Source organism: Podarcis gaigeae, assembly GCF_964106915.1.
Source record: "Podarcis gaigeae genome assembly, chromosome: 7".
Classification (NCBI taxonomy): domain Eukaryota; kingdom Metazoa; phylum Chordata; class Lepidosauria; order Squamata; family Lacertidae; genus Podarcis; species Podarcis gaigeae.
In genome coordinates this window covers 24,626,384-24,634,508 of record NC_139683.1, presented here as the reverse complement: position 1 = coordinate 24,634,508, position 8,125 = coordinate 24,626,384, and positions in this window count along the sequence as shown.

Sequence of the window (8,125 nt, the reverse complement as noted above, 5' to 3'; positions counted from 1 at the left end):
AGATGCCTATTGGGTCCATATATTACCATATAGCATATATTCAACACAAAAACAGCGACAATTCATTGTTGATAAAGGACAGCTGGACATATAAAAGCCCCCAGTACCTTCAGTTGCTTAGGGCCCCATCAAACCTAAATCCGTCCCTGTGCCATTGCCAAAGGCTCCGTTGTTGTCAGTGGAGTTAACTGTTCAAGGAATTGGCATGCAACGCAGCGACACTTTCCAGTAGGTCTTGCCCCTATGGAGCCATTGCCAGGACTGAAGGTCCCTGCCTTCCACCCTTTCTAGGGCTCCTCCTCTCTCAGATCTTTCCCAAGCAGTATCAAACTGCATGTGTGCACTGCTGATCTCTCTTCTGCTCTCATTATTCTGCATGTTCTTGGAGACCAGGCGGGAGGAGAGCTTGTCCCAGCAGGAGAAGAAGACTTCCTGGAATCTTCAAAACCCTCTTGACTCCCATCATCTGCTTCAGCAGGGAGCTGAAGCTAACTAAAGTCTTATGTAGACAGACAAGAACTATAGCGTGGTTGGTTCCACTCATGTATGTATGTATGTGTGTATGTATGTATGTATGTATGTATGTTTTGCATCCCCCAAAGCCAGAAAGACTTCCAGCATGGCTTACATGCATATCATCAATTAAAAATAGACAGTCCCTGCTCACAGGCTTACAATCTAAACAAACAAACAAACACAACACAACACACAAAGGAAAAAAGACAAGGGAAGATGAAAAATCAAACTAGGCACCATTTCTTAAACAGTTTTTCTTATATACACAACTGGCACATTTTAGGGGTTGGAGATGCTTGATGCAGCCGGTCTTTCCAATGAGATCTTATAAATTCAGTTTTGCAGAGCATTATTTTTCATCCCCTCGCCCCCACCGTCCAGCACTCCTACACGCCGAAGCTGGGATTCCCTCAACTGAAGCTCAGGTTCATATGCATTGGGTCAGACTGCAACTAATGTTAGATGGCAGACTACCTAAAAATTGCCTGATGGAGCAGAGCTGCAAATTACGGTACCAGCTAGCATAAATAGTGTGAATCTCTTAATGGCTAATTAGAGATACTGCACATATATGGTGTAGAAGCTACCACGAAGTCATGTTATATGTAAAATAAATGTTCAAGCAAGGTATATATAACACCCAATTTTCACGGTGGGTAAACATCTATAGCAATTTATCCCCCCCCCCCAACACACATAGAAAGCATGATCGCACTCTGCAAACTTATTTTTAGAACTGGCATTATACCATCTGGGAATCCATCATGGCACTTCACTTTCAAACAACGACCTCGGCCTATCATGATGACAGATATACTAGAATGTCTGTCAATTTACATAAGTGTGTCTACGCTATGAGGCAGTGAAGGATATCATCCATTTATGCATTGTACTGTCCATTATATGCCACTTCTAAGAAGAGGTTTATAATAGGCATATTGTAATGTCTGACATTGAAAAAGATTTGCTACCTCCTTTTCACCAAGACAAATGTGTCTTTTATTTATAAGTATTAGTCACAACAGCAGCCAAGAACGTGTTCAAACCACTGAAGCATCTTTCCAAGGTGATATCAAAATGGCAGTATGATAGGGAGATAATTTGGATGGCTAAAATACATCTAATGCCGACTGGAGAGTTAACACTTTTATGTATTAAAAATAAGCCTAAACTCTTGGTAATGATCATCTTTGTATTGTACAGTACATGTGATCTGGTGAATCCCTTGTGACCTATATATTATGATCCTACAAGTGGGACCTACAACGCAGTATTTATAGACCGCTTAAAATACACTTCACACACCATACATTCAAAGTACATTTAAAGCGTACGCAAACCCAAGAATCCTGGGAACCGTAATTTGTTAAGTGTGCTGGGAGTTGCAACTCTGCAAGGGCTAAAATATAGTTCCTAGGATTGGGGGAGGGGGGCAGGTTTCTTTAATTGTATGTTGTATGTATCCATTCCATTGCTTTTGTTTCTTACTATGGTATGTATTTTTGTGTTGATATATTGTAAACCACCCTGTGATCCTCGGATGAAGTGCGGTATAGAAATTTAACAATAATAAATAGTATAAACATTTTATTGAGTGCTCCTGTTCAGGGCTCCATCCAACCTGGAACAAGAGCCTTTAGTACTGTTCAGGCCTGTTGGGGGCTCAAGAATGGAGAAAGGGAAGGTCTTCTCCATGAATTCATGTGTGACCTGACCCCTGTACTCAAATACCTGTGAGGAAGCTTGGAGTCAGAAGAATAGCTTACAAGGTAGTTGCCCAGGTCCACCTCTAGGCTTTGAGGCGCCCTTCAGACATGAACAGCATCAATGGCTGGCCTCCCTTCATGAGTCCATCCCCTCCCAGCCATTGGTCCCTGCTGCTGCTCTGCCTCATCATTGCTGCCCCCCTGGTTGCTTGCTAGACAGAGAAAATGAGCAAGGTGGCTCAGGGCAGCTGCTGCTGCTGCTCTCCACGTCAGTTGTTTACTTCTGCATTTCCTCTGAGCCAGAATGAGAGACAGGTGAAAACAGGATGGTCTGAGGCAGACCATCTAGCTCAGTATTGTCAACACTGGCCACATTCATACCATACATTTAAAGCACTACGATACCACTTTAAACATTCATGGCTTACTCCAAAGAATACTAAGGCCTGTAGTTTGTTCAGGGTACTCAGAGTTTTTAGGAATCCCCTCACAGAGTTAACCTTGGTTTACCAACCAACTCATCTTCACAGGGAGTTTGGTGAATTGTAGCTGTATGAGAGGAATAGGGGTCTCCTAACAACGCTCTAGAGGGACGCGGGTGGCACTGTGGGTTAAACCACAGAGCCAAGGACTTGCCGATCAGAAGGTTGGCGGTTCGAATCCCTGCGACAGGGTGAGCTCCCATTGCTTCGTCCCTGTTCCTGCCAACCTAGCAGTTTGAAAGCACGTCAAAGTGCAAGTAGATAAATACGTACCGCTCTGGCGGGAAGGTAAACGGCGTTTCCGTGTCCTGCTCTGGTTTGTCAGAAGTGGCTTAGTCATGCTGGCCATATGACCCAGAAGCTGTACACTGGCTCCCTCAGCCAATAAAGCGAGATGAGCGCCGCAACCCCAGAGTCAGCCACGACTGGACCTAATGGTCAGGGGTCCCTTTTTAACAACGCTCAGCACCCAGAATTCACTGACAGGCAACAGTTATCTGGGATCTCAGAAAGAGACACCAAAGATTAAGCCTGGGACCTTCTGCATGCAAAGAAGATGTTCTACCAGTGAGCTATAGGTGTTTTCCAAGCAGATTGAAGCCTATGACCCTTCAACGGGCACACTGAAAAGGTGAGGAGAAAGTGCAGGTCCAGGGGACTCTTGTCAACAGGTCTTCCGCTGAGGTGTGGCCCACAGCAGGTGCCTGACCACTGGCGGAGGAAGAGGAGTGCAGGAGGAGTGCACCACCCCCAGGATGCGCACCAGCCCCACTCCCTCCTGCTCTCTGCCCCCCAGTGATGGAGCATGAAGCTCCGCCACTGTGCCTGACCAAGCCGCTCCTTGATGACTGGCCCTGTGAGGGATTTTAGGATATTGGGAAATAAGAACAAAGAGCTTTGAAAATGTTTGCTACCTTGTTCTTTCAAAAGCTGGTAGTGAAATGCAGGAACTTTCAGCGTGCATTTGGAATACAGTGGTACCTCGGGTTACATACGCTTCAGGTTACAGACTCCGCTAACCCAGAAATAGTGCTTCAGGTTAAGAACTTTCCTTCAGGATGAGAACAGAAATCATGCTCTGGCGGCGCGGCAGCAGCAGGAGGCCCCATTAGCTAAAGTGGTGCTTCAGGTTAAGAACAGTTTCAGGTTAAGAACGGACCTCCAGAACGAATTAAGTACTTAACCCGAGCTACCACTGTATACATATGGAATCTTCTCATGGAGAATGTCTTCCAGATAAATTGCTCAAAGCAGAAAAGTTATGTGCAGAAAGCAGAAAAGAACAACTCAGAAACAAGGGAATTAAAATAAGATCATATGGAAAATCAGGAGCTGTTGAAACTATGAAGTAGTGTTGAGAACATGTGTCATGATCTCACTGAGGATGGTATTCTTTTGTAGATGTATACTTGTGGAGTGAAGATTTTGTGGATTATAACCATGATGAAGAAATGGGAAAGAAAACTCACAATGAGTCCCCAATGATTTGCTTTCAACGTGTTATTCTAAGACTATCAGTCTACCTACAATGTAGAATACGTGCATGGGGCTATAACACACATTATTTAACAATGCATACTCCCATTATTTGAACTAGTGACAACAGTTAAGCAAAACCAACCCTTTTTATTAATTGGCTAGCTTGACCCTTCTTATAAGCTAAGTACCATTCCTTGCTTCTTGATGTAAGGCAGGAAAATGTGCTGTGTTCAAAGAGCAACCACTTTCAAATAAAATGAGGCACAATTAACAGCCACACCCATAGAGCCCTCAACAACGGCTCCATTTCCCACTAATCAACAGTTATCTTGCAACAGCCTTTTCATGGGGAGGCAGCAGAGTGAGAATGGAGAAGCAGGCCACACTCCATCAGCAGGTTCCTCCCTCCATCAGCTATCACCTAGCAGCAGCTGTTCCATCAGACTGAAGAAGAGATTGGAAGATGGGACCATCCATTGGGTCAGCTAAGAGACCAGCACCTTTTGTCTCATCCTCTCCTTGAACTCTTTCTATTCCAGCAGGTCACTAAAATAACTTTGTAACTAAGATCCAGTGCCTATGCTTGCTTTTCCCCACTTCCCTATCTCTTCTGCTTTTGTGTAGTCAAAGTCTGAGGGCAGGGTCTGCCTTATTTCTGATCACTGGAAACCTTTTCTGCTGGAGAGAGGGATAAAAATGCTTCAGATAGAACAAACAAATGTGGCACAAATTCCCCTAGCATGTGTGTGTGGAAAGTGCCAAAAAGCAGGCAATGTTACTTTGGTGGGGTTGGTGGTATATTAAAGGTAAAGGGACCCCTGACCATTAGGTCCAGTCGTGACCGACTCTGGGGTTGCGGTGCTCATCTCGCTTTACTGGCCGAGGGAGCTGGCATACAGCTTCCGGGTCATGTGGCCAGCATGACTAAGCCGCTTCTGGCGAACCAGAGCAGCGCACGGAAACGCCGTTTACTTTCCCGCTGGAGTGGTACCTATTTATCTACTTGCACTTTGACATGCTTTTGAACTGCTAGGTTGGCAGCAGTAGCGACGGAGCAACAGGAGCTCACGGGAGCAAGTCCTAGGCTCTGTGGTTTAACCCACAGCGCCACGTGTGCCCCAGTGGTATATTAACCTGTGTCAAAATACCAGAGAGAATTGTAGATGCATGGGAATAATCATCTTCCCCTATCTAACTGTCTTAAAGACTAGAAATTCAGAGAGTGCAAAATCAAAAGTGATATAGTAGCTCATCTCTTGCCACAGACACACACACACACAGAGAAAGATTCAAGTTTCCTACAGCTCTACCATTTCTCCATGGTCCACATTTTCAGTTTAAATCACAACCGTCTATGAAGACATACAGGGCAGAAACATCCATTTAACCCTGAAAAGGGTGACCTCAACAGAAAGCAAGAGGTGTGGGTTCAAATCTGTCTCCCAAGCCAATGCAGCCTCAGTGGATGAGCCCAATATAAGCTTTGTTCCACACTTCCAGCTTCTCCAGGAGGTAAGAAAGTTTTAATCTGAAGACAAGAGTTGTAGGTTGGACTAAAGAGCACTGGGGATTTATGATGTTATTGTAAGAGTTGTTTGATTTTCAAAAATACAAGCAGAGCATACTGGAAGCAAATGGGCACTCCTAGAGCAGGCAGAAGGGACGTGGGTGGCGCTGTGGTTTAAACCACAGAGCCTAGGGCTTGCTGATCAGAAGGTTGGCGGTTTGAATCCCCGTGACAGGGTGAGCTCCTATTGCTCAGTCACTGCTCCTGCCAAGCTAGCAGTTCGAAAGCATGTCAAAGTGCAAGTAGATAAATAGGTACCATTCCAGCGGGAAGGTAAATGGCGTTTCTGTGCGCTGCTCTGATTTGCCAGAAAGCAGCTTAGTCATGCTGGCCACATGACCTGGAAGCTGTACGCCAGCTCCCTCGGCCAGTAAATAGAGATGAGCACTGCAACCCCAGAGTCGGTCACAACTGGACCCAAAGAGCAATTTGGGAAGGCATATTGTGCTGCCTCCATTGCACCCTCATTGTGCTGTCCAGCAGAGCTTTTCTGGGTAGTGTGGGGCTGTTGACAGTCTGGCCTGAATGAGGTGACAGAATCAATTCCATGTCACTGTGACTTGTTTGAAAAGCATTTTGAGGATAAAACTGCTTGTATCCGCCAGGACCTTGACTCCACTGTTACAGCAGATGAATACTGATAGGTGTCCAAATAACTGTTATGCTGGTTGAGTTTCAGTTAGCAAGGCTTCAGGATGTAGACAAGGTGCTTGGCTTGGTCAGGGTGACCACTTGCACTTTGGAACCTTGCCCCTCTTGGCTGATAAAAACTAGCAGGGAGGGGACAGCTGGCTGGGCCATGGAGAGGATTAATGCCTCCTTTCCAGAGGGGGTGGAAGGAAGAAGGTAAAACTACTCCTCAAGAAACCCACTGCTGTAGCTTAAGGTTCAGGTGGCCTCAGTGGCACAGAGTGCCTTCCAACAAGCTTCAGCTGGGCCATAAGCTTCAGCTGGTGGCCCAGCTGTGTCCCCATCTGGACAGGAATAGCCTAAATATTTAGGTCTGACTTACATAAACCCACTTACAGTGGTACCTCAGGTTACAGAAGCTTCAGGTTACAGACTCCGCTAGACCAGAAATAGTACCTTGGGTTAAGAACTTTGCTTCTGGATGAGAACAGAAATTGTGCTCCGGCAGCACGGCGGCAGCAGGAGGCCCCATTAGCTAAAGTGGTGCTTCAGGTTAAAAACAGTTTCAGGTTAAGAACAGACCTCCGGAACAATTAAGTTCTTAACCCGAGGTACCACTGTATTTTGTAGCCCTTGCAGAGATGTCTCTGAAAGGTTTTCACGCCTCAAGAAAGGCCACAATACATTAATTGAATTGAATTGAATGAGTTGAAATACTTTATTGTGACTTGTACAACTTGTATACAGTGAGATTACACAAGCACCCCCACCCCCACTCAGCTCTCTTAGTCTTAATTCCCCTCGTTTACTGATGCACAGAGGGGTAATTAAGAGAGGTACCTGTCTGCCTATACTTGAAATTACTGTAACTAAAAAAACAAAAACAAAAAAACCTCCATTACAACCAACCTTCTTGCAAAGTACCACTCAGTGGATTTGTAACTGGCTGACTGACCGAACCCAAAGGGTGCTCATCAATGGTTCCTCTTCATCCTGGAGAAGAGTGACTAGTGGGGTGCCACAGGGTTCTGTCTTGGGCCCGGTCTTATTCAACATCTTTATCAACGACTTGGATGATGGACTCAAGGGCATCCTGATCAAATTTTCAGATGACACCAAACTGGGAGGGGTGGCTAACACCCCAGAGGACAGGAAGGATCACACTTCAAAACGACCTTGACAGATTAGAGAACTGGGCCAAAACAAACAAGATGAATTTTAACAGGGAGAAATGTAAAGTATTGCACTTGGGCAAAAAAAATGAGAGGCACAAATACAAGATGGGCGACACTTGGCTTGAGAGCAGTACATGTGAAAAGGATCTAGGAGTCTTGGTTGACCACAAACTTGACATGAGCCAACAGTGTGACACGGCAGCTAAAAAAGCCAATGCAATTCTGGGCTGCATCAATAGGAGTATAGCATCTAGATCAAGGGAAGTAATAGTGCCACTGTATTCTGCTCTGGTCAGACCTCACCTGGAGTACCGTGTCCAGTTCTGGGAACCACAGTTCAAGAAGGACACTGACAAACTGGAACGTGTCCAGAGGAGGGCAACCAAAATGGTCAAAGGCCTGGAAACGATGCCTTATGAGGAACGGCTAAGGGAGCTGGGCATGTTTAGCCTGGAGAAGAGGAGGTTAAGGGGTGATATGATAGCCATGTTCAAATATAAAAAAGGATGTCACATAGAGGAGGGAGAAAGGTTGTTTTCTGCTGCTCCAGAGAAGCGGACACGGAGCAAT